A 25376-nucleotide genomic window follows, 5' to 3' on the forward strand; every position below is an offset into this window, starting at 1 on the left:
TTGAATTCAATTCTTTCTGATTTTAGAAACTGCATTAAAGAAGGGGTGCACCGGTCCTGGAGATACTGCAATACCAGGTCAATGCGTGGAGTGGACAGAGCAAGCTCTTTTTCCATCTCCCTGTTCTAAAAATCCATTTAATATATGGTCCCCAGATAGGGGACGTATCAGATATTAAACTGATAAGAACAGATTTTTTCTATCGAAAGCCCGAATTCGTGTACAAAACCCGAGTGCGCTTAAAAAAGTGACAAGTGCCACAAAAAAAAGTGCACTAGGATGCTGGTCTTCTTGAAACCCTCTCCAAAAGGAGAAGGGTCCCCCAAACCATTCCCCGTCCCTCCGAGCCAGAAGGCCACAGCGAGGAACAGGGACAAATAGCCACCTTCAGCCGGAGCCAGAGGCGACCCAATCTTACCCCCAATACCTGCCCGAGTTCTCACCCGAGCAAGGCACTGGGAGCCAAAGACTGTGCTCCCCTCCCGGAAGAGGGGAGCCAACAACGCTCTCCTCCCGAAAGAGGAGAGCCAGTGGGGTTCAGGGGGGAGCGGAACCTGATGGCCACACACTCCCCCCCTAGACCTGCCAAGAGAGGAACCCGTAAGGGAACCGCATCCCGACAAAATGCTAGTAAGGACGTGGACACACGTGAAAAAGTGGACACACAGTGACAAAAAAAAATTAAATAAATAGTGAAGGTTTCACAGTATAATACTGCCCGGACCTTCGACCGGGAATTGAAAAATTCCCCATCCTAAGGCCAGAAGGCCCGGAATAAGGGTGTGTGTGAAGAAAGAAATATTGAAGTGCTAGTGCAAATGTGCCATAAACTCAAGTGGGGTTCCCAATCCCAGTGAGTTAAGGCACCCCAGGGTCACCACTCCTGGGGCACTTCACACTTCGGGCTTTCGATCTTCCCCGGCCCAATGGCGTCGATCCTGGGGGGCCATGCTTTCCACCAGATGACTATATTAGCCACCTGGCGTACTAACAAGCGCCTAAACCCCAGTGTGCATAATGTATCAATCTACTAGGGCGGCCAACATCCAAAACCGCCTTTTCGAAAGATACTACACTTGATCTTAGCCAAAAGGCCGAGAAGCGATAACCAGAATTGGTTTCCGACTACGGTGCCACCCAAGGATTCTGAAAAGTCCATTTGTGGAGATGGCCACCTGGACTCCCGTTAAGAAGACATGCTGTCAACCTCTAGATCCCTCACATGCCTGCACTTTTCGGCTTGCTGCTGCTGCAATCCACGCGTTTTAGATCTGCATAACTCCACCTCTTTTAGCACAGTACCCTCAACCCCCGGCTGTTCCCACCCGCCTCAACACCGTTGGAAGGGAGGAGAACCAATTAAGGCGGGGGGGGGGGTGGAACGAGCAGCTGTCTACCCTTAGCAGGAGGGTTGCTGATTAATTACCTCTCCTGCTGCTGCTGCTGCTGGCTGTCCAGCAGCAGACTGAAGGTGGCTGCTGCTGTGCGCAGGTATATAAAGGCTCAGAGCCTATTATGACACGCGCAGCCAGCGTTCCATTGCCACATTCCGTCTACTGCAGGCGGGATACCTGGATGGCTGAATGTCACTGAGAAGCTCACAGAGACCGCCATAAGCAACAGTTTAAAAGAATGCCACAGACTAATCAACCAAACTTTTTGGGTTGGTTTCTCTTTTATAGTCTGCAGGCATTAAATGAAAGAAGTCAGTGTTCCAGCAGAGGGAGACAACGTTTCAGAAAAGGCATTGTAGCAAACCAAAAAAGAAATTTTAAGCGCAGCAGAGTAACCAGCTCACATACCTGTTAGCTCAGGTGAGTTTAAAAGGCTGCTGTTGATAACAAGGGCATTTGCTAAATAGATGGTGTGTGTGCAACAATATACTGAAAGGTCAATTATATTGTGCAGCTTATCTCACCACCTGTAGTTATTTAGGTGAAAGCTCCAAAATGCTTGCCTAATATGTCTGTTTATCCAAAAGGAAGTATAGAGGGAGAGCTAGATAGATAGCATTGCATTACATTACATTACATGGCAATGCAATGCACAGTTGCTGAAGTTGAACCAAAATGAGCTTGTCATCTGGCTTCTGCAACTTTTAACATGAAAAATCCAATGAGGAGAAGAAAAGCAAAGCCAAAGAGTCCATCCCAAAATCCGACAAACAAGCAAAATGAACAAAAAGCATTGAATTCAATTCTTTCTGATTTTAGAAACTGCATTAAAGAAGGGGTGCACTGGTCCTGGAGATACTGCAATACCAGGTCAATGCGTGGAGTGGACAGAGCAAGCTCTTTTTCCATCTCCCTGTTCTAAAAATCCATTTAATATATGGTCCCCAGATAGGGGACGTATCAGATATTAAACTGATAAGAACAGATCAGGTTTCAACATAATTTATTAAGTGCGTAAAAGATGGTTTACAATCAAAAACAACAACACAAACAGTACATTATTAAAACACAGAATTCCACCCATAAAAACCCCATATACGATTAGCATCCCTCCTCCCAATACATTTGACATCCCTCAAGTAATAAATATACATCTGGCTAAAAGTAATTTTAAGACAATCCTTCACAGAAATAGCATCACGTTTAAAAAGTAAGATATTGCGTGCCTTCCAAAGGGCGTCTTTAAAACAGTTAATCAAACACCAACATATACAATACTGTTGAGGCGTCGGACATTTAAAAAGGCCATATAAAACATATTCATGGTTAAAATCTCTTAAACCGCAAGTCCATTTTAAAAGAATCCCAACTTTGTGCCAAAGTTCCTGTGCAAATGGGCAATTCCACATAAGGTGCAAGGTGGTTTCGTCATTAACACATGAGTCTCTGGGGCATTTGGCTCTGGCCACCAGGCCTCTCCTGTGTTGAAACTCTCTGGTGGGGAGGCACTGGTGGACCACCATCCATGCGATGTCCTTATGTCCATTTGCTAAGAATTTCCCGAAGACATTCTTCCAAACTTGCTTCGACCTCTCTTCTGAGAAATTTACTATGGGGGTCACATCTTCATTCCTCCTCAGAAAAGATAAAAGCTTCTTGCGGTCTTTAAAAATGTCCATATTAAAATCACCAAGGCTATAAAATCGAACAGTCTTTTCTAAGATTGCTTGGTGTTTGGGGGGGCATAGTAAAACAGGGGAATTCAACGACAACTTAAACCATCTTTTAAAAATCATCCCACAAGTATATTTTAAAAAATAACTTAGCGCACTATTACCATTAAAATGTTTGAAACAAAAGCAGAAATAATTTAAATACAAATAAATATGTAAATCGGGGACATCCCTTCCGCCGTTCATTTTATTCTTCCTCATTATTTCTCGCCTTAATTTTTCCATTTTGGAGTTCCATAAAAACATAAAGATCATCCTAGTCATTTTTTTAATTAAAACATCAGAGGGGGGGTACACCATAGCTATATACAGTATGAGGGGTAACAACACTGATTTTATAATTAAAATTTTCCCCTCCATTGTTAGGGACCTCAAACCCCAAAATGATATTTTCTTTGACATTTTTTCTATGACATTCTCCCAGCTTTGAGTTCCCACATTCTCCTCGTTAAAAACAACTCCAAGAATTTTTACATTGTCTCGTTTTATAGTGAGCTGCGGGAGTTGGGCGGTGTCCCAGGATCCCAAAGTCAGACATTCAGATTTATTTAAATTAAGTTTAAAACCGGATGCCTGGGAAAAAAAATCAATGCGCAACACCGCCCTCCGGAGGGAAGCAGGGTCCACGCACACAACCGTCACGTCATCCATGTAGCCAAAGACTCTCACATCACTGCCACCTCCGCCTGGAACAGGAACCCCTCTAATCACTTTGTCTTTCCTTATTGCGCTCAGCAGGGGCTCCATGGCGCAGATGAACAGGATGGGCGACAAGGGGCATCCCTGCTTCACTCCGGACTCAAGGGGAACTCCATCTGTTAAAAAGCCATTAAGAGAAATTTGACTAAAACAATTTTTATATAAAATCTTAATACAATTTAAAAGCATATTAGGGATACCCATTCTTTTTAAAACTCTAAAAAGAAATCTATGAGAGACTCTATCGAAAGCTTTTTCAAAATCTAGGGCTAAAAGAGCTACATTTTGACCCCGGTCTCTGGAATACCAAATTACATCCCTTAATACGTTTAAAACCTCTGAAATACTTCTGCCTGGTACACTACAAACCTGCTCAGGCTGGATTAGTTTGGCAATGACACTCCTGAGCCGGTCTGCAACCACCTTAGCAAGTACCTTGTAATCAACATTTAGGAGAGTTATGGGTCTCCAATTCGCTAGAGTACTGCGGTCACCTTTTTTATATATCAAAGACACCACTCCTCTCCTCCACGAAAATGGCAACTGTTCACAAATAAAAACTTCTTTAAAAAGCATAAAAAGGTCCTCTTTTAAAATGTCCCAAAAAGTAAGGTAAAATTCTACAGGTAGTCCGTCACACCCAGGTGCTTTACCCTTAGAGAAACTTTTAAAAACATAAAATAATTCCTCTAAAACAATATCGCGTTCTAAAAACTCCTGGTCTGTAAAATTTAACTTAAAATCGAGATCATTAAGAGCATCAGATAAAAAGGACTCATCTATACACTTTTTACTAAAAAGATGCTTATAAAAGTTAAAAGTAGCATTCAACATTCCCTGCATAGATGTTTCACCCTCTAGATTTGTGATCACTTCTCTTTTATCCATGACTTTTTTGAAGAAGAAGCGAGAGCACTTCTCCCCCTCCTCCAAGTGCTGCACTCTAGAGTTAAAAATAATCTCTTTCCCCTTTGTGTCTATGCAGTTCTGGATTTCAGTTTTTAGGCTAGCAATATCATCTCCCACCTCCACCCCTAGCTCTTTGAATTTAAAAAGTGTTTGTAGTTTGGTGTTAAGATCACTAAAACATCTTTTTTTCTCTCTAGCTTTACGTCTCCCTGCTTTTATAAAAAACATTCTGACTTTTTTTTTCAAATTTTCCCACCAGGTTACCATAGGGGCATCAGAAGGTTTTTGTCGCCGCCAGGCTTGATAGGCTTTAACAAAGTCTTGTCGAATCAGAGGGTCCTCCAGCAGGTAAGTACTTAGACGCCAGAGGCCCCTGTTGACCCTCTGTTCATCCCGGTATTCTAGATGCACCTCCAAGCCCTTATGGTCAGAAAATATATTTGATGTTAAAACACATTTTACAGGGTTAAAATCATCTGATAGGAAAATAAAATCGATCCTGGAGGACACCCCTCTTCCGGACCACGTATAACCAGGGTCCGTCGGCAGGAGTGACCTCCACGCATCGCATAATTTAAAATCAGTTATAAAATCTTTCAATAGATGACATGACTTATCCAATTTGCGTAAAGGGTCACCCCCCGCTCGTTGTTCACTAGCACAAAGACAATTAAAATCACCCCCTACGATCAGGGGAGATGACCCAGTACAGTACAATGGCAATATCCCAAATAAATTAATTCTCTCTTGCTTATCAGGGTAAGCATAAATATTCATTACACGTAGGGTAAAACCATTAAATTTAAAATGCACTAAAACCACTCTGCCTGGTACTATTTCTGTGACAGCATTTACAGTAATATTTCTCCCACGACAGAGGAAGCCCACCCCCGCTGACTTGTTGTCATTGGAGCCAGACCAGATGGAGGGCCCCAGTCTCCAATCTGTCTTGATGTCATTATAATTTAGTGCATGTTGTATCCCGCATTCCTGTAATAAACAAATGTCAAAGTCAGCGGTTTCTAAATACTTGAATAGAGCAGCCCTACGAACTGGGCTCTTTAATGACCTCACATTCAGTGAGACAAGTCTTAATGTCGGCATTCATAGGTCAGGGTGGTGGATCTTCCATGAGGACACCTGACTCAAAGCCCTGTATGTCAAATTGCTCCAGGACATCCGGGCTAGAGGACCCAAACGACTCGATATTCTGTGAGCCGGCGGTTGCCCCCTCGTAGGTCACGGTTCCCAGCCACATTCCAGGAGACGCTGGGGCTTCGACATTCCGTCTCTTTTTCGGGGCAGACTCCACTAGGTCACTGGTGCAGTCCTCCTCTTCCTCCACCTCCTCCAGGGGGAGAGACTGGTCCATCAGGATAAGATCACCAACACCGATTCCCTGATGTTCGCCACCTAGAAGCAAAGCCCCCTCATCTGGCTGGCTAATCGCCCTGGAAGATCCTGAGGCCATCGCTGCGTGGTCCCCTGTAGCCAACCGCACAGGGGCACCACCCTCCAGCCCAACAGGATCGGTATCGGGAACCATCGACACGGAGGATACCCTCCCAGAAGGAGGACCCCTCCGCTCCGGTCCATGCGAGGTCCGCCCATCGTTAAGGGACTTCGATGCAGGGGCCGCCCCAGAGGGGCCTCCGGCTCCCTGCTCCATCCCAGCCTTCTCGCCCTTCGAACCGCCCTCCGACGCCGGCCCGCCAGTGAAGACCGGCGGGCGCATCGGCTCAGCTGCAGAAGATGCAGCTTCTGCGTAGGTCCTGGTCCTGGTCCTGTTGGGGCATCCTCGGAACATGTGCCCCGCCTCACCACAAAGATTGCATTTCCTCCCAGCGGGACAGTCCTTCATTAAATGTCCGTAACAGCTGCAATTATTGCAGCGGTCTACTTTCCTGCCCGTGCAGGACGTTTGGGTATGACCCATTTGTCCACAGTTCCTGCAACATACCGGCATTCCAGGGTAAAATAAGTAGCCTCTGCTCTTACCGATCACAAATGTTGAGGGAGGGTGTAGCATTCCTCCCACTCCGCTTGGGTCCCTCTTTAGACGGGCCATGTACCTCCTCTTGCCGCACCAGAAGCCTACCGCGTTCTTCACAGTGCCCAGGTATCTCAGATCGTCACAATAACGGATAAGGTAGGTCGAGATGTCTGCAGCTTCCACAAAGGGGTTCGGGAAATGCACCACGATAGGGATCTCGTCATAGGCATACAAGAGACAAAAGGTTAGCCCATCCAATTCATCCAAGTAGTTTTTCTCATTTACCTTTTGTACGAGTTGGTGACAGCATCCCTGGCTCTTGAAGGTGATGGTGTAAGTCCCCTTGTACTCATTGTCCTGGAAGCAGAATATGTCTTCCCGCCGAAACTCCAGAACTCCAAGCAGAATCCTATGGCAGATGTAATCCAAATTCTTCTCCGTCCTCGATCCTGCTCCAACTTCAATCCTCACGGTGTTCCGCATCCGGGCATCACCCGATGAATATGTGAGCGTTGCCGGCATCCTTCACTCAGGAACACACCGACTCTTCTCTCTGAAAGGCGCAAGCCTTCATGGGATCCCTTCCCGTTGCTCCCGGACTAATCCTTCCTCCCAATAGCAGCAGGGGGGTTAAGTCCCTCCGAAAAGGAACGATCCCCCCAGGCCGAGAGAAAGGGTACCAAGAGCACCTCACAGGCAAGACCACACAGGTAAACCTGATAGATCGTGCCAAAAGGCCGAGAAGCGATAACCAGAATTGGTTTCCGACTACGGTGCCACCCAAGGATTCTGAAAAGTCCATTTGTGGAGATGGCCACCTGGACTCCCGTTAAGAAGACATGCTGTCAACCTCTAGATCCCTCACATGCCTGCACTTTTCGGCTTGCTGCTGCTGCAATCCACGCGTTTTAGATCTGCATAACTCCACCTCTTTTAGCACAGTACCCTCAACCCCCGGCTGTTCCCACCCGCCTCAACACCGTTGGAAGGGAGGAGAACCAATTAAGGCGGGGGGGGGGGTGGAACGAGCAGCTGTCTACCCTTAGCAGGAGGGTTGCTGATTAATTACCTCTCCTGCTGCTGCTGCTGCTGGCTGTCCAGCAGCAGACTGAAGGTGGCTGCTGCTGTGCGCAGGTATATAAAGGCTCAGAGCCTATTATGACACGCGCAGCCAGCGTTCCATTGCCACATTCCGTCTACTGCAGGCGGGATACCTGGATGGCTGAATGTCACTGAGAAGCTCACAGAGACCGCCATAAGCAACAGTTTAAAAGAATGCCACAGACTAATCAACCAAACTTTTTGGGTTGGTTTCTCTTTTATAGTCTGCAGGCATTAAATGAAAGAAGTCAGTGTTCCAGCAGAGGGAGACAACGTTTCAGAAAAGGCATTGTAGCAAACCAAAAAAGAAATTTTAAGCGCAGCAGAGTAACCAGCTCACATACCTGTTAGCTCAGGTGAGTTTAAAAGGCTGCTGTTGATAACAAGGGCATTTGCTAAATAGATGGTGTGTGTGCAACAATATACTGAAAGGTCAATTATATTGTGCAGCTTATCTCACCACCTGTAGTTATTTAGGTGAAAGCTCCAAAATGCTTGCCTAATATGTCTGTTTATCCAAAAGGAAGTATAGAGGGAGAGCTAGATAGATAGCATTGCATTACATTACATTACATGGCAATGCAATGCACAGTTGCTGAAGTTGAACCAAAATGAGCTTGTCATCTGGCTTCTGCAACTTTTAACATGAAAAATCCAATGAGGAGAAGAAAAGCAAAGCCAAAGAGTCCATCCCAAAATCCGACAAACAAGCAAAATGAACAAAAAGCATTGAATTCAATTCTTTCTGATTTTAGAAACTGCATTAAAGAAGGGGTGCACCGGTCCTGGAGATACTGCAATACCAGGTCAATGCGTGGAGTGGACAGAGCAAGCTCTTTTTCCATCTCCCTGTTCTAAAAATCCATTTAATATATGGTCCCCAGATAGGGGACGTATCAGATATTAAACTGATAAGAACATATTTTTTTTTTTTTTAAAACCATTCAGCTTAGTTTTATAGCAAATCAGTAGGATATACCAAAACTGTTGCAAAAAAACTTCTCATCATCATGGCCATATTTATTAAGCATAAAGCAACCTAATATTACAGAAAGAAGAACATCTTATTAATATAAACCAAAAGATCACTGAAATTTTACAATATGCCTCGACTTTTTAAATTTCCATATTCCCTCGGCATCTGTTCCACCACCGCTACTACTATCCATCTTGTAAGTCAAAAATAGCCTAGAAAGAATAATCCTAATACATTCATTTACTGTAATTGATTTCCTTTTAAATACACAAAGATTCCTCACATCCCACAAACTTTCTAACACACAAGCCATAATTAACCATAAAACTCTCTCCTTTACACGTCCACTTGCACCAATACCAAACATAACCACACGCCAATCCACAAAAGTCACTCCTGCCAAACTCCTACACAACCCCCCTACACATTTCCACACGTCTTGCGCAAAATCACAATTCCACATCAGATGCATAACCGTCTCACAACCATTACATCCATCTCTTGGACAAACATCCGACCTAATCAAACCTCTCTTCTTTTGAACGTCTCTCACTGGAAGAATATTGTGAAACGCCATCCACACTACATCCATCTGTTTGTTGGACATCCCATACATACCCAACTTTCTCCAAGCATCCGCAACCTCATTCCCTCTCAAACCAACAATATTAGACTCGACCTCATTTGCACACAATTTCCTATACACCCTCTTAGTCATTCTAAACTCATCCGCCGGCACACTCAGCAAATCATACTTCTTGACAAACTTCTCAATCACCTCATACCTCACCGGACACTTAAAAGACACAGGCACTCTCGCATCCCTCTTTCTCCAACCTAACCCATACAACATCCATCCTGCAGAATAACTTGCCATACATGCACCCTTATTACCTTTACCCAACAATACCACAATCGTCTTAATATAATGGAGCCCTAAAAAAAACTCAACATTAGGAAATCCCAAACCACCATGCTGGCAGGCCTTATAAAGGCTTTCCCTCTTCAGCTTCTCCATCTTGCTGCACCAGAAAAAAGAAAAAATCATTTTCTCAACTCTCTTCACTTTCCTAAAAGGGGATGGAAAAATTATGGCCACAAAAAGCAGAATGGGTAAGATCACTGCTTTGATAACTAGAACTTTGCCCCGCAAAGAAAGATCTCTCATTCTCCAAAAATTCAATTTTCGCTCAACACGCATACCACACTCGTCCCAACTCTCATTTCCTTTCAGATCATCATTGAAAAATACCCCTAAAATCTTAATTGCACTCTCCTCATACTTAACACCTTCCATACGAATACTGTCATCTCCAAAGCATTTGAAACTACACTTAGTCCAGTTAACTCTAAAACCTGATGCACCACAGAAAAAATCCAAAAGCAACCTCACCCTATTCATTGAAGCCATACTTTCACTCACCATCACAACATCATCCATGTAACCTAACACCTTCACATGCTTACCACCACTCCCAGGCACTAACAATCCTCTCATCATTTTCTCACGTCTCACTAAACACAGCAAAGGCTCAATCACACATACAAACAAGACAGGGGACATAGGGCACCCCTGTCTTACACCAGACCTAATCATCACTTTGTCAGACAACCATCCATTCACTAAAAACTCACTTGACACATAATCATATAAAGACTTAACTCCATTCAGAAAAACCCTAGGGAAACCCATCCTCTCCAATACTTTAAACAGAAACACATGCGAAACTCTATCAAAAGCCTTTTCGAAATCAATTGCTAACACCATACACTTCTGCTTTCTAGTCTTACAATCCCCAAGCATATCCCTTAACAATAACAAATTATCACTTATACTCCGACCAGGCACGGCACACACTTGGTCATCCTCCACAACCCTACCAATCACCTCACGCATACGATTTGCTAACAATTTACTGTAGACCTTATAATCAGCGTTAAGCAATGATATGGGTCTCCAGTTCTCCAAACGCTTTTTCTCACCCTTCTTAAACACAAGAACCACTATACCCTCTTTCATACTGTCACACAAAACACCATTCATCCACATATACCTACAAACCTCAGTCAAGTCCTTACCCAAAAACTCCCAAGCTTTCACATACAGCTCCACAGGCAACCCATCCTTCCCAGGCGTCTTATTCTTTTTAGCACTCATAACAACATTCCTCACCTCATCCAAAATAACATCCGCACACAAAGCATCACATTCATCCGAACCAAGTCTCTTCTCCATACCACTCAATACATGCGACACAAGTCCAGGATCAATCCATTTCTCATCGTACAACTTACTATAGAAGCCATTCACCTCATTCAACACATTCTTCCCAACCACACTAGATCCATCTTCACCTACCACTTCACTCAAATCCAACTTCCTTCCATTCATTTTTTTAAAAAAGTACCTGGTGCACTTTTCATTCTTTTCCAAATGCTCTAACTTGGTACGGTAAATAATCTCTTTACCTTTTTCATCCAGAAGACATTTTAACTCATTCTTAGCAACCTCAAGCTGATCAGACATATCCATTCCTTTCCTAACACACCCACGCAACCAATCAATCCGTCTACTTAAGTCATTAAATCTATTACGATATCTGGCAGCTTTTTTGTAGCCCCATTTTTTAAAGAAAGTTTTTAACTGTAATTTCACCCAATCCCACCATTCAAGCGCACTACCAAAATCACGCTTACGCCACCTCCAACTTGCATACCTTTTCTCCAACTCACTCATCACCTCCTCATCCTCCAACAACCTCGTATTCAATTTCCAAACCCCACCCCCAAACACCATGTCCCCATTCGCACTAAAAACTCCACGCAAACACTCATGATCAGAAAAAGGTACCTTATGTTGAACATAACTTGAACAAACCATATTTTTGGAAAATAACATCCTATCTATCCTCGATGAAATATTACCACGGTCAGCATAATATGTAGGCGGTGGTGGAATGCCATACTCAAGTATTGCAGCGTCTAAGAAAGAAAAATCAGAAATAAGTTGAGATAACTTTTTTCCTGTAATGTCCACATTACCTTCTGTGACACAATTACAGTCACCAACAAAAACTGTAGGAATTTTTCCAGGGAGAAAAAAACTCAATTTCTCAAGAAGAGCAAGCCGCTCCTCTTTTTTAGTAGGACAATATAAATTAATCATTCTAACCTTCCACCCCCTATAACTCAAAAAAACAATAATGCAGCGACCCACCTCCACAACCGTGTAACTATCAATAGTAATATTCTTATTACCAACTAAAATCCCCACACCATCATTTTTGTTAAAGCTGGACCCCGACCAAACATACTGGCCATAAGGCCAGTCCTTATCCCCTGGAGATTCAGTAATCCCACACTCTTGTAGACAATAGACATCTGCACTCAAACCCTTTAGATAATCCAGAACTGTTGTTCTTCGGGTAACAGATCTCATTTGCCTAACATTAAGGGACACAATGTCCCATCCAGAATGATGCGGCATAACTAAAGGGGATCACACATAACCTGAAAAAAAAAGAAAGAAAACATCAACTCAACCTTCATCAAGCAAAGCAAAGCTATTACCATCTGGCTGAATGCCAAATGTAACAATGTCAGGAGAAAATACATCTGATGGGTAAGCACGAGAGTCCACCGGGCTATCACACACGGCAGCAATGGATGAACACTCAGTCCTTGGCTTCTTCTTGACCACATCAGGATCCTCCTCATCAGAGAAACGGACAGCAGACAAGTCCCCTTGGCCACCGCCCCCGATCTCCTCTGAAGCAGTATTGCACCAAGATATGACAGGAGAATTGGACAAGTCCATTTCCCCCTCACCACGGACACCAAACTGGGGAGGGAAAGGTGACATCACCTCTGGAATCACCATGTCAAAGCCTCCTGACGCAGGAGGCTGAAGCTGGGCATCTTCAAATATGTCGTCCATCTGAGTGCCATCCTCTTCCTCTTGGGGAGCAGTTGCCTCCCCGACATCCGGAAGGGGACCTTGTGGAACCCTAGTAGAAGTCGAAGGAACAGCAGGCCCCTCCGCGACCACTTGAGCAAAAGACTTAGGAGTGGTTCTAGCTTGACACTGCCTAAGAACATGCCCCTCCTCACCACAAGCATCACACTTTACCTGGTTCTTGCAGTCTTTCGCCATATGACCAGACGTGTTACACCTCCTGCAGGTTGGAGGATACCTGCAGGACTCCTGGACATGACCATACTTGTTACATCTTCTGCAGAAAAAAGGAGCATCAGGAAAGTACAAGAAACCAGTGTCTCTCCCAATAGAGAAACTCATAGGAGGATAATGTATGCCCCCTGGCCCCTCGGGGTCTGTAGCAAAACGAACAAAGTACTTGTATTTGCCAGTCCACAAGCCTTCTTCATTCGAGATCTTGTGGGAAAAATGCACATAAGTACAATGCCTCCTCAAGAATACAGTAATGTCCTCCTGGGGGATAAAGGGATTGTGCATAAACACAACAACAGGAACATCCCCATTTGAATAGAGGACAGTAAAAGTGAGTCCATCTAGGAGGGAGTTCTCAGTATGGCCTTTCAAGGTTCTATAAAGATTTTGGCAAGCAGCCATAGTAGAAAGAACAAGCACATACCTTCCATGACTTCTAAATTCCTGCAGGCAAAGAATGTCCGACTTCTTAATCTTCAATGCTTCATAGAAGATGGCATTCACCAGGTAGGACATGGAAAAATGTCCCTTCTTCTCCTCGGAAATCTCAATGCGAAATCCATTCTTGACCCGGGGGTCCCCGGTCCCAGCAAATTTCAGCTTGACTCCCATAGTCAGCCACGGAAATCGCCTTCCCGTTTCCTCCTCACTCTCCCCCTATAGCAGCATCCAGCTTAAGCCACCGGAGTGGCGATGCTGGAAGGCCGAGGACTAGCACTCAAGGAACCTGATGTCCAGACACTTGATCTGAGCCAAAAGGCCGAGAAGCGATAACCAGAATTGGTTTCCGACTACGGTGCCACCCAAGGATTCTGAAAAGTCCATTTGTGGAGATGGCCACCTGGACTCCCGTTAAGAAGACATGCTGTCAACCTCTAGATCCCTCACATGCCTGCACTTTTCGGCTTGCTGCTGCTGCAATCCACGCGTTTTAGATCTGCATAACTCCACCTCTTTTAGCACAGTACCCTCAACCCCCGGCTGTTCCCACCCGCCTCAACACCGTTGGAAGGGAGGAGAACCAATTAAGGCGGGGGGGGTGGGGGTGGAACGAGCAGCTGTCTACCCTTAGCAGGAGGGTTGCTGATTAATTACCTCTCCTGCTGCTGCTGCTGCTGGCTGTCCAGCAGCAGACTGAAGGTGGCTGCTGCTGTGCGCAGGTATATAAAGGCTCAGAGCCTATTATGACACGCGCAGCCAGCGTTCCATTGCCACATTCCGTCTACTGCAGGCGGGATACCTGGATGGCTGAATGTCACTGAGAAGCTCACAGAGACCGCCATAAGCAACAGTTTAAAAGAATGCCACAGACTAATCAACCAAACTTTTTGGGTTGGTTTCTCTTTTATAGTCTGCAGGCATTAAATGAAAGAAGTCAGTGTTCCAGCAGAGGGAGACAACGTTTCAGAAAAGGCATTGTAGCAAACCAAAAAAGAAATTTTAAGCGCAGCAGAGTAACCAGCTCACATACCTGTTAGCTCAGGTGAGTTTAAAAGGCTGCTGTTGATAACAAGGGCATTTGCTAAATAGATGGTGTGTGTGCAACAATATACTGAAAGGTCAATTATATTGTGCAGCTTATCTCACCACCTGTAGTTATTTAGGTGAAAGCTCCAAAATGCTTGCCTAATATGTCTATTTATCCAAAAGGAAGTATAGAGGGAGAGCTAGATAGATAGCATTGCATTACATTACATTACATGGCAATGCAATGCACAGTTGCTGAAGTTGAACCAAAATGAGCTTGTCATCTGGCTTCTGCAACTTTTAACATGAAAAATCCAATGAGGAGAAGAAAAGCAAAGCCAAAGAGTCCATCCCAAAATCCGACAAACAAGCAAAATGAACAAAAAGCATTGAATTCAATTCTTTCTGATTTTAGAAACTGCATTAAAGAAGGGGTGCACCGGTCCTGGAGATACTGCAATACCAGGTCAATGCGTGGAGTGGACAGAGCAAGCTCTTTTTCCATCTCCCTGTTCTAAAAATCCATTTAATATATGGTCCCCAGATAGGGGACGTATCAGATATTAAACTGATAAGAACAGATACTACACTTGATCTTAGCCAAAAGGCCGAGAAGCGATAACCAGAATTGGTTTCCGACTACGGTGCCACCCAAGGATTCTGAAAAGTCCATTTGTGGAGATGGCCACCTGGACTCCCGTTAAGAAGACATGCTGTCAACCTCTAGATCCCTCACATGCCTGCACTTTTCGGCTTGCTGCTGCTGCAATCCACGTGTTTTAGATCTGCATAACTCCACCTCTTTTAGCACAGTACCCTCAACCCCCGGCTGTTCCCACCCGCCTCAACACCGTTGGAAGGGAGGAGAACCAATTAAGGCGGGGGGGGGGTGGAACGAGCAGCTGTCTACCCTTAGCAGGAGGGTTGCTGATTAATTACCTCTCCTGCTGCTGCTGCTGCTGGCTGTCCAGCAGCAGACTGAAGGTGGCTGCTGCTGTGCGCAGGTATATAAAGGCTCAGAGCCTATTATGACACGCGCAGCCAGCGTTCCATTGCCACATTCCGTCTACTGCAGGCGGGATACCTGGATGGCTGAATGTCACTGAGAAGCTCACAGAGACCGCCATAAGCAACAGTTTAAAAGAATGCCACAGACTAATCAACCAAACTTTTTGGGTTGGTTTCTCTTTTATAGTCTGCAGGCATTAAATGAAAGAAGTCAGTGTTCCAGCAGAGGGAGACAACGTTTCAGAAAAGGCATTGTAGCAAACCAAAAAAGAAATTTTAAGCGCAGCAGAGTAACCAGCTCACATACCTGTTAGCTCAGGTGAGTTTAAAAGGCTGCTGTTGATAACAAGGGCATTTGCTAAATAGATGGTGTGTGTGCAACAATATACTGAAAGGTCAATTATATTGTGCAGCTTATCTCACCACCTGTAGTTATTTAGGTGAAAGCTCCAAAATGCTTGCCTAATATGTCTGTTTATCCAAAAGGAAGTATAGAGGGAGAGCTAGATAGATAGCATTGCATTACATTACATTACATGGCAATGCAATGCACAGTTGCTGAAGTTGAACCAAAATGAGCTTGTCATCTGGCTTCTGCAACTTTTAACATGAAAAATCCAATGAGGAGAAGAAAAGCAAAGCCAAAGAGTCCATCCCAAAATCCGACAAACAAGCAAAATGAACAAAAAGCATTGAATTCAATTCTTTCTGATTTTAGAAACTGCATTAAAGAAGGGGTGCACCGGTCCTGGAGATACTGCAATACCAGGTCAATGCGTGGAGTGGACAGAGCAAGCTCTTTTTCCATCTCCCTGTTCTAAAAATCCATTTAATATATGGTCCCCAGATAGGGGACGTATCAGATATTAAACTGATAAGAACAGATACTACACTTGATCTTAGCCAAAAGGCCGAGAAGCGATAACCAGAATTGGTTTCTGACTACGGTGCCACCCAAGGATTCTGAAAAGTCCATTTGTGGAGATGGCCACCTGGACTCCCGTTAAGAAGACATGCTGTCAACCTCTAGATCCCTCACATGCCTGCACTTTTCGGCTTGCTGCTGCTGCAATCCACGCGTTTTAGATCTGCATAACTCCACCTCTTTTAGCACAGTACCCTCAACCCCCGGCTGTTCCCACCCGCCTCAACACCGTCGGAAGGGAGGAGAACCAATTAAGGCGGGGGGGGGGGTGGAACGAGCAGCTGTCTACCCTTAGCAGGAGGGTTGCTGATTAATTACCTCTCCTGCTGCTGCTGCTGGCTGTCCAGCAGCAGACTGAAGGTGGCTGCTGCTGTGCGCAGGTATATAAAGGCTCAGAGCCTATTATGACACGCGCAGCCAGCGTTCCATTGCCACATTCCGTCTACTGCAGGCGGGATACCTGGATGGCTGAATGTCACTGAGAAGCTCACAGAGACCGCCATAAGCAACAGTTTAAAAGAATGCCACAGACTAATCAACCAAACTTTTTGGGTTGGTTTCTCTTTTATAGTCTGCAGGCATTAAATGAAAGAAGTCAGTGTTCCAGCAGAGGGAGACAACGTTTCAGAAAAGGCATTGTAGCAAACCAAAAAAGAAATTTTAAGCGCAGCAGAGTAACCAGCTCACATACCTGTTAGCTCAGGTGAGTTTAAAAGGCTGCTGTTGATAACAAGGGCATTTGCTAAATAGATGGTGTGTGTGCAACAATATACTGAAAGGTCAATTATATTGTGCAGCTTATCTCACCACCTGTAGTTATTTAGGTGAAAGCTCCAAAATGCTTGCCTAATATGTCTGTTTATCCAAAAGGAAGTATAGAGGGAGAGCTAGATAGATAGCATTGCATTACATTACATTACATGGCAATGCAATGCACAGTTGCTGAAGTTGAACCAAAATGAGCTTGTCATCTGGCTTCTGCAACTTTTAACATGAAAAATCCAATGAGGAGAAGAAAAGCAAAGCCAAAGAGTCCATCCCAAAATCCGACAAACAAGCAAAATGAACAAAAATCATTGAATTCAATTCTTTCTGATTTTAGAAACTGCATTAAAGAAGGGGTGCACCGGTCCTGGAGATACTGCAATACCAGGTCAATGCGTGGAGTGGACAGAGCAAGCTCTTTTTCCATCTCCCTGTTCTAAAAATCCATTTAATATATGGTCCCCAGATAGGGGACGTATCAGATATTAAACTGATAAGAACAGATACTACACTTGATCTTAGCCAAAAGGCCGAGAAGCGATAACCAGAATTGGTTTCCGACTACGGTGCCACCCAAGGATTCTGAAAAGTCCATTTGTGGAGATGGCCACCTGGACTCCCGTTAAGAAGACATGCTGTCAACCTCTAGATCCCTCACATGCCTGCACTTTTCGGCTTGCTGCTGCTGCAATCCACGCGTTTTAGATCTGCATAACTCCACCTCTTTTAGCACAGTACCCTCAACCCCCGGCTGTTCCCACCCGCCTCAACACCGTCGGAAGGGAGGAGAACCAATTAAGGCGGGGGGGGGGTGGAACGAGCAGCTGTCTACCCTTAGCAGGAGGGTTGCTGATTAATTACCTCTCCTGCTGCTGCTGCTGCTGGCTGTCCAGCAGCAGACTGAAGGTGGCTGCTGCTGTGCGCAGGTATATAAAGGCTCAGAGCCTATTATGACACGCGCAGCCAGCGTTCCATTGCCACATTCCGTCTACTGCAGGCGGGATACCTGGATGGCTGAATGTCACTGAGAAGCTCACAGAGACCGCCATAAGCAACAGTTTAAAAGAATGCCACAGACTAATCAACCAAACTTTTTGGGTTGGTTTCTCTTTTATAGTCTGCAGGCATTAAATGAAAGAAGTCAGTGTTCCAGCAGAGGGAGACAACGTTTCAGAAAAGGCATTGTAGCAAACCAAAAAAGAAATTTTAAGCGCAGCAGAGTAACCAGCTCACATACCTGTTAGCTCAGGTGAGTTTAAAAGGCTGCTGTTGATAACAAGGGCATTTGCTAAATAGATGGTGTGTGTGCAACAATATACTGAAAGGTCAATTATATTGTGCAGCTTATCTCACCACCTGTAGTTATTTAGGTGAAAGCTCCAAAATGCTTGCCTAATATGTCTGTTTATCCAAAAGGAAGTATAGAGGGAGAGCTAGATAGATAGCATTGCATTACATTACATTACATGGCAATGCAATGCACAGTTGCTGAAGTTGAACCAAAATGAGCTTGTCATCTGGCTTCTGCAGCTTTTAACATGAAAAATCCAATGAGGAGAAGAAAAGCAAAGCCAAAGAGTCCATCCCAAAATCCGACAAACATGCAAAATGAACAAAAATCATTGAATTCAATTCTTTCTGATTTTAGAAACTGCATTAAAGAAGGGGTGCACCGGTCCTGGAGATACTGCAATACCAGGTCAATGCGTGGAGTGGACAGAGCAAGCTCTTTTTCCATCTCCCTGTTCTAAAAATCCATTTAATATATGGTCCCCAGATAGGGGACGTATCAGATATTAAACTGATAAGAACAGATACTACACTTGATCTTAGCCAAAAGGCCGAGAAGCGATAACCAGAATTGGTTTCCGACTACGGTGCCACCCAAGGATTCTGAAAAGTCCATTTGTGGAGATGGCCACCTGGACTCCCGTTAAGAAGACATGCTGTCAACCTCTAGATCCCTCACATGCCTGCACTTTTCGGCTTGCTGCTGCTGCAATCCACGCGTTTTAGATCTGCATAACTCCACCTCTTTTAGCACAGTACCCTCAACCCCCGGCTGTTCCCACCCGCCTCAACACCGTTGGAAGGGAGGAGAACCAATTAAGGCGGGGGGGGGGTGCAACGAGCAGCTGTCTACCCTTAGCAGGAGGGTTGCTGATTAATTACCTCTCCTGCTGCTGCTGCTGCTGGCTGTCCAGCAGCAGACTGAAGGTGGCTGCTGCTGTGCGCAGGTATATAAAGGCTCAGAGCCTATTATGACACGCGCAGCCAGCGTTCCATTGCCACATTCCGTCTACTGCAGGCGGGATACCTGGATGGCTGAATGTCACTGAGAAGCTCACAGAGACCGCCATAAGCAACAGTTTAAAAGAATGCCACAGACTAATCAACCAAACTTTTTGGGTTGGTTTCTCTTTTATAGTCTGCAGGCATTAAATGAAAGAAGTCAGTGTTCCAGCAGAGGGAGACAACGTTTCAGAAAAGGCATTGTAGCAAACCAAAAAAGAAATTTTAAGCGCAGCAGAGTAACCAGCTCACATACCTGTTAGCTCAGGTGAGTTTAAAAGGCTGCTGTTGATAACAAGGGCATTTGCTAAATAGATGGTGTGTGTGCAACAATATACTGAAAGGTCAATTATATTGTGCAGCTTATCTCACCACCTGTAGTTATTTAGGTGAAAGCTCCAAAATGCTTGCCTAATATGTCTGTTTATCCAAAAGGAAGTATAGAGGGAGAGCTAGATAGATAGCATTGCATTACATTACATTACATGGCAATGCAATGCACAGTTGCTGAAGTTGAACCAAAATGAGCTTGTCATCTGGCTTCTGCAACTTTTAACATGAAAAATCCAATGAGGAGAAGAAAAGCAAAGCCAAAGAGTCCATCCCAAAATCCGACAAACAAGCAAAATGAACAAAAATCATTGAATTCAATTCTTTCTGATTTTAGAAACTGCATTAAAGAAGGGGTGCACCGGTCCTGGAGATACTGCAATACCAGGTCAATGCGTGGAGTGGACAGAGCAAGCTCTTTTTCCATCTCCCTGTTCTAAAAATCCATTTAATATATGGTCCCCAGATAGGGGACGTATCAGATATTAAACTGATAAGAACAGATACTACACTTGATCTTAGCCAAAAGGCCGAGAAGCGATAACCAGAATTGGTTTCCGACTACGGTGCCACCCAAGGATTCTGAAAAGTCCATTTGTGGAGATGGCCACCTGGACTCCCGTTAAGAAGACATGCTGTCAACCTCTAGATCCCTCACATGCCTGCACTTTTCGGCTTGCTGCTGCTGCAATCCACGCGTTTTAGATCTGCATAACTCCACCTCTTTTAGCACAGTACCCTCAACCCCCGGCTGTTCCCACCCGCCTCAACACCGTTGGAAGGGAGGAGAACCAATTAAGGCGGGGGGGGGGTGGAACGAGCAGCTGTCTACCCTTAGCAGGAGGGTTGCTGATTAATTACCTCTCCTGCTGCTGCTGCTGCTGGCTGTCCAGCAGCAGACTGAAGGTGGCTGCTGCTGTGCGCAGGTATATAAAGGCTCAGAGCCTATTATGACACGCGCAGCCAGCGTTCCATTGCCACATTCCGTCTACTGCAGGCGGGATACCTGGATGGCTGAATGTCACTGAGAAGCTCACAGAGACCGCCATAAGAAACAGTTTAAAAGAATGCCACAGACTAATCAACCAAACTTTTTGGGTTGGTTTCTCTTTTATAGTCTGCAGGCATTAAATGAAAGAAGTCAGTGTTCCAGCAGAGGGAGACAACGTTTCAGAAAAGGCATTGTAGCAAACCAAAAAAGAAATTTTAAGCGCAGCAGAGTAACCAGCTCACATACCTGTTAGCTCAGGTGAGTTTAAAAGGCTGCTGTTGATAACAAGGGCATTTGCTAAATAGATGGTGTGTGTGCAACAATATACTGAAAGGTCAATTATATTGTGCAGCTTATCTCACCACCTGTAGTTATTTAGGTGAAAGCTCCAAAATGCTTGCCTAATATGTCTGTTTATCCAAAAGGAAGTATAGAGGGAGAGCTAGATAGATAGCATTGCATTACATTACATTACATGGCAATGCAATGCACAGTTGCTGAAGTTGAACCAAAATGAGCTTGTCATCTGGCTTCTGCAACTTTTAACATGAAAAATCCAATGAGGAGAAGAAAAGCAAAGCCAAAGAGTCCATCCCAAAATCCGACAAACAAGCAAAATGAACAAAAAGCATTGAATTCAATTCTTTCTGATTTTAGAAACTGCATTAAAGAAGGGGTGCACCGGTCCTGGAGATACTGCAATACCAGGTCAATGCGTGGAGTGGACAGAGCAAGCTCTTTTTCCATCTCCCTGTTCTAAAAATCCATTTAATATATGGTCCCCAGATAGGGGACGTATCAGATATTAAACTGATAAGAACAGATACTACACTTGATCTTAGCCAAAAGGCCGAGAAGCGATAACCAGAATTGGTTTCCGACTACGGTGCCACCCAAGGATTCTGAAAAGTCCATTTGTGGAGATGGCCACCTGGACTCCCGTTAAGAAGACATGCTGTCAACCTCTAGATCCCTCACATGCCTGCACTTTTCGGCTTGCTGCTGCTGCAATCCACGCGTTTTAGATCTGCATAACTCCACCTCTTTTAGCACAGTACCCTCAACCCCCGGCTGTTCCCACCCGCCTCAACACCGTTGGAAGGGAGGAGAACCAATTAAGGCGGGGGGGGGGGGTGGAACGAGCAGCTGTCTACCCTTAGCAGGAGGGTTGCTGATTAATTACCTCTCCTGCTGCTGCTGCTGCTGGCTGTCCAGCAGCAGACTGAAGGTGGCTGCTGCTGTGCGCAGGTATATAAAGGCTCAGAGCCTATTATGACACGCGCAGCCAGCGTTCCATTGCCACATTCCGTCTACTGCAGGCGGGATACCTGGATGGCTGAATGTCACTGAGAAGCTCACAGAGACCGCCATAAGCAACAGTTTAAAAGAATGCCACAGACTAATCAACCAAACTTTTTGGGTTGGTTTCTCTTTTATAGTCTGCAGGCATTAAATGAAAGAAGTCAGTGTTCCAGCAGAGGGAGACAACGTTTCAGAAAAGGCATTGTAGCAAACCAAAAAAGAAATTTTAAGCGCAGCAGAGTAACCAGCTCACATACCTGTTAGCTCAGGTGAGTTTAAAAGGCTGCTGTTGATAACAAGGGCATTTGCTAAATAGATGGTGTGTGTGCAACAATATACTGAAAGGTCAATTATATTGTGCAGCTTATCTCACCACCTGTAGTTATTTAGGTGAAAGCTCCAAAATGCTTGCCTAATATGTCTGTTTATCCAAAAGGAAGTATAGAGGGAGAGCTAGATAGATAGCATTGCATTACATTACATTACATGGCAATGCAATGCACAGTTGCTGAAGTTGAACCAAAATGAGCTTGTCATCTGGCTTCTGCAACTTTTAACATGAAAAATCCAATGAGGAGAAGAAAAGCAAAGCCAAAGAGTCCATCCCAAAATCCGACAAACAAGCAAAATGAACAAAAAGCATTGAATTCAATTCTTTCTGATTTTAGAAACTGCATTAAAGAAGGGGTGCACCGGTCCTGGAGATACTGCAATACCAGGTCAATGCGTGGAGTGGACAGAGCAAGCTCTTTTTCCATCTCCCTGTTCTAAAAATCCATTTAATATATGGTCCCCAGATAGGGGACGTATCAGATATTAAACTGATAAGAACAGATACTACACTTGATCTTAGCCAAAAGGCCGAGAAGCGATAACCAGAATTGGTTTACGACTACGGTGCCACCCAAGGATTCTGAAAAGTCCATTTGTGGAGATGGCCACCTGGACTCCCGTTAAGAAGACATGCTGTCAACCTCTAGATCCCTCACATGCCTGCACTTTTCGGCTTGCTGCTGCTGCAATCCACGCGTTTTAGATCTGCATAACTCCACCTCTTTTAGCACAGTACCCTCAACCCCCGGCTGTTCCCACCCGCCTCAACACCGTTGGAAGGGAGGAGAACCAATTAAGGCGGGGGGGGGGGTGGAACGAGCAGCTGTCTACCCTTAGCAGGAGGGTTGCTGATTAATTACCTCTCCTGCTGCTGCTGCTGCTGGCTGTCCAGCAGCAGACTGAAGGTGGCTGCTGCTGTGCGCAGGTATATAAAGGCTCAGAGCCTATTATGACACGCGCAGCCAGCGTTCCATTGCCACATTCCGTCTACTGCAGGCGGGATACCTGGATGGCTGAATGTCACTGAGAAGCTCACAGAGACCGCCATAAGCAACAGTTTAAAAGAATGCCACAGACTAATCAACCAAACTTTTTGGGTTGGTTTCTCTTTTATAGTCTGCAGGCATTAAATGAAAGAAGTCAGTGTTCCAGCAGAGGGAGACAACGTTTCAGAAAAGGCATTGTAGCAAACCAAAAAAGAAATTTTAAGCGCAGCAGAGTAACCAGCTCACATACCTGTTAGCTCAGGTGAGTTTAAAAGGCTGCTGTTGATAACAAGGGCATTTGCTAAATAGATGGTGTGTGTGCAACAATATACTGAAAGGTCAATTATATTGTGCAGCTTATCTCACCACCTGTAGTTATTTAGGTGAAAGCTCCAAAATGCTTGCCTAATATGTCTGTTTATCCAAAAGGAAGTATAGAGGGAGAGCTAGATAGATAGCATTGCATTACATTACATTACATGGCAATGCAATGCACAGTTGCTGAAGTTGAACCAAAATGAGCTTGTCATCTGGCTTCTGCAACTTTTAACATGAAAAATCCAATGAGGAGAAGAAAAGCAAAGCCAAAGAGTCCATCCCAAAATCCGACAAACAAGCAAAATGAACAAAAAGCATTGAATTCAATTCTTTCTGATTTTAGAAACTGCATTAAAGAAGGGGTGCACCGGTCCTGGAGATACTGCAATACCAGGTCAATGCGTGGAGTGGACAGAGCAAGCTCTTTTTCCATCTCCCTGTTCTAAAAATCCATTTAATATATGGTCCCCAGATAGGGGACGTATCAGATATTAAACTGATAAGAACAGATACTACACTTGATCTTAGCCAAAAGGCCGAGAAGCGATAACCAGAATTGGTTTACGACTACGGTGCCACCCAAGGATTCTGAAAAGTCCATTTGTGGAGATGGCCACCTGGACTCCCGTTAAGAAGACATGCTGTCAACCTCTAGATCCCTCACATGCCTGCACTTTTCGGCTTGCTGCTGCTGCAATCCACGCGTTTTAGATCTGCATAACTCCACCTCTTTTAGCACAGTACCCTCAACCCCCGGCTGTTCCCACCCGCCTCAACACCGTTGGAAGGGAGGAGAACAAATTAAGGCGGGGGGGGGGGGGTGGAACGAGCAGCTGTCTACCCTTAGCAGGAGGGTTGCTGATTAATTACCTCTCCTGCTGCTGCTGCTGCTGCTGGCTGTCCAGCAGCAGACTGAAGGTGGCTGCTGCTGTGCGCAGGTATATAAAGGCTCAGAGCCTATTATGACACGCGCAGCCAGCGTTCCATTGCCACATTCCGCCTACTGCAGGCGGGATACCTGGATGGCTGAATGTCACTGAGAAGCTCACAGAGACCGCCATAAGCAACAGTTTAAAAGAATGCCACAGACTAATCAACCAAACTTTTTGGGTTGGTTTCTCTTTTATAGTCTGCAGGCATTAAATGAAAGAAGTCAGTGTTCCAGCAGAGGGAGACAACGTTTCAGAAAAGGCATTGTAGCAAACCAAAAAAGAAATTTTAAGCGCAGCAGAGTAACCAGCTCACATACCTGTTAGCTCAGGTGAGTTTAAAAGGCTGCTGTTGATAACAAGGGCATTTGCTAAATAGATGGTGTGTGTGCAACAATATACTGAAAGGTCAATTATATTGTGCAGCTTATCTCACCACCTGTAGTTATTTAGGTGAAAGCTCCAAAATGCTTGCCTAATATGTCTGTTTATCCAAAAGGAAGTATAGAGGGAGAGCTAGATAGATAGCATTGCATTACATTACATTACATGGCAATGCAACGCACAGTTGCTGAAGTTGAACCAAAATGAGCTTGTCATCTGGCTTCTGCAACTTTTAACATGAAAAATCCAATGAGGAGAAGAAAAGCAAAGCCAAAGAGTCCATCCCAAAATCCGACAAACAAGCAAAATGAACAAAAAGCATTGAATTCAATTCTTTCTGATTTTAGAAACT

At 44.7% G+C, this 25376-nt stretch overlaps 9 non-coding genes and 3 pseudogenes across 9 annotated transcripts; all 12 read right to left on the bottom strand.

Annotated features, from left to right (window-relative positions):
• Positions 1–40: 40 nt before the first annotated feature.
• Positions 41–220, bottom strand: LOC141185816 (U2 spliceosomal RNA; annotated as a pseudogene).
• A 794-nt stretch (positions 221–1014) lies between these two features.
• On the bottom strand, positions 1015–1106 carry LOC141186222 (U2 spliceosomal RNA; annotated as a pseudogene).
• Positions 1107–2227: 1121 nt separating this feature from the next.
• On the bottom strand, positions 2228–2417 carry LOC141185786 (U2 spliceosomal RNA). Its single transcript, XR_012260402.1, has one exon. It is a non-coding gene; the product is annotated as a U2 spliceosomal RNA (small nuclear RNA).
• A 6181-nt stretch (positions 2418–8598) lies between these two features.
• Positions 8599–8773, bottom strand: LOC141185977 (U2 spliceosomal RNA; annotated as a pseudogene).
• A 6117-nt stretch (positions 8774–14890) lies between these two features.
• Positions 14891–15081, bottom strand: LOC141188559 (U2 spliceosomal RNA). Its single transcript, XR_012262643.1, has one exon. It is a non-coding gene; the product is annotated as a U2 spliceosomal RNA (small nuclear RNA).
• A 1120-nt stretch (positions 15082–16201) lies between these two features.
• LOC141188560 (U2 spliceosomal RNA) lies at positions 16202–16392 on the bottom strand. The gene has a single exon (XR_012262644.1). It is a non-coding gene; the product is annotated as a U2 spliceosomal RNA (small nuclear RNA).
• A 1118-nt stretch (positions 16393–17510) lies between these two features.
• On the bottom strand, positions 17511–17701 carry LOC141188561 (U2 spliceosomal RNA). Its single transcript, XR_012262645.1, has one exon. It is a non-coding gene; the product is annotated as a U2 spliceosomal RNA (small nuclear RNA).
• A 1120-nt stretch (positions 17702–18821) lies between these two features.
• LOC141188562 (U2 spliceosomal RNA) lies at positions 18822–19012 on the bottom strand. The gene has a single exon (XR_012262646.1). It is a non-coding gene; the product is annotated as a U2 spliceosomal RNA (small nuclear RNA).
• Positions 19013–20132: 1120 nt separating this feature from the next.
• Positions 20133–20323, bottom strand: LOC141188563 (U2 spliceosomal RNA). Its single transcript, XR_012262647.1, has one exon. It is a non-coding gene; the product is annotated as a U2 spliceosomal RNA (small nuclear RNA).
• Positions 20324–21443: 1120 nt separating this feature from the next.
• On the bottom strand, positions 21444–21634 carry LOC141188566 (U2 spliceosomal RNA). Its single transcript, XR_012262650.1, has one exon. It is a non-coding gene; the product is annotated as a U2 spliceosomal RNA (small nuclear RNA).
• A 1122-nt stretch (positions 21635–22756) lies between these two features.
• On the bottom strand, positions 22757–22947 carry LOC141188567 (U2 spliceosomal RNA). The gene has a single exon (XR_012262651.1). It is a non-coding gene; the product is annotated as a U2 spliceosomal RNA (small nuclear RNA).
• Positions 22948–24068: 1121 nt separating this feature from the next.
• LOC141188568 (U2 spliceosomal RNA) lies at positions 24069–24259 on the bottom strand. The gene has a single exon (XR_012262652.1). It is a non-coding gene; the product is annotated as a U2 spliceosomal RNA (small nuclear RNA).
• Between the last annotated feature and the right edge of the window lie 1117 nt (positions 24260–25376).

Source organism: Phyllobates terribilis, unplaced genomic scaffold (genome assembly GCF_046119375.1).
Source record: "Phyllobates terribilis strain yellow unplaced genomic scaffold, ASM4611937v1 Scaffold_40__1_contigs__length_11209783, whole genome shotgun sequence".
Classification (NCBI taxonomy): Eukaryota; Metazoa; Chordata; class Amphibia; order Anura; family Dendrobatidae; genus Phyllobates; species Phyllobates terribilis.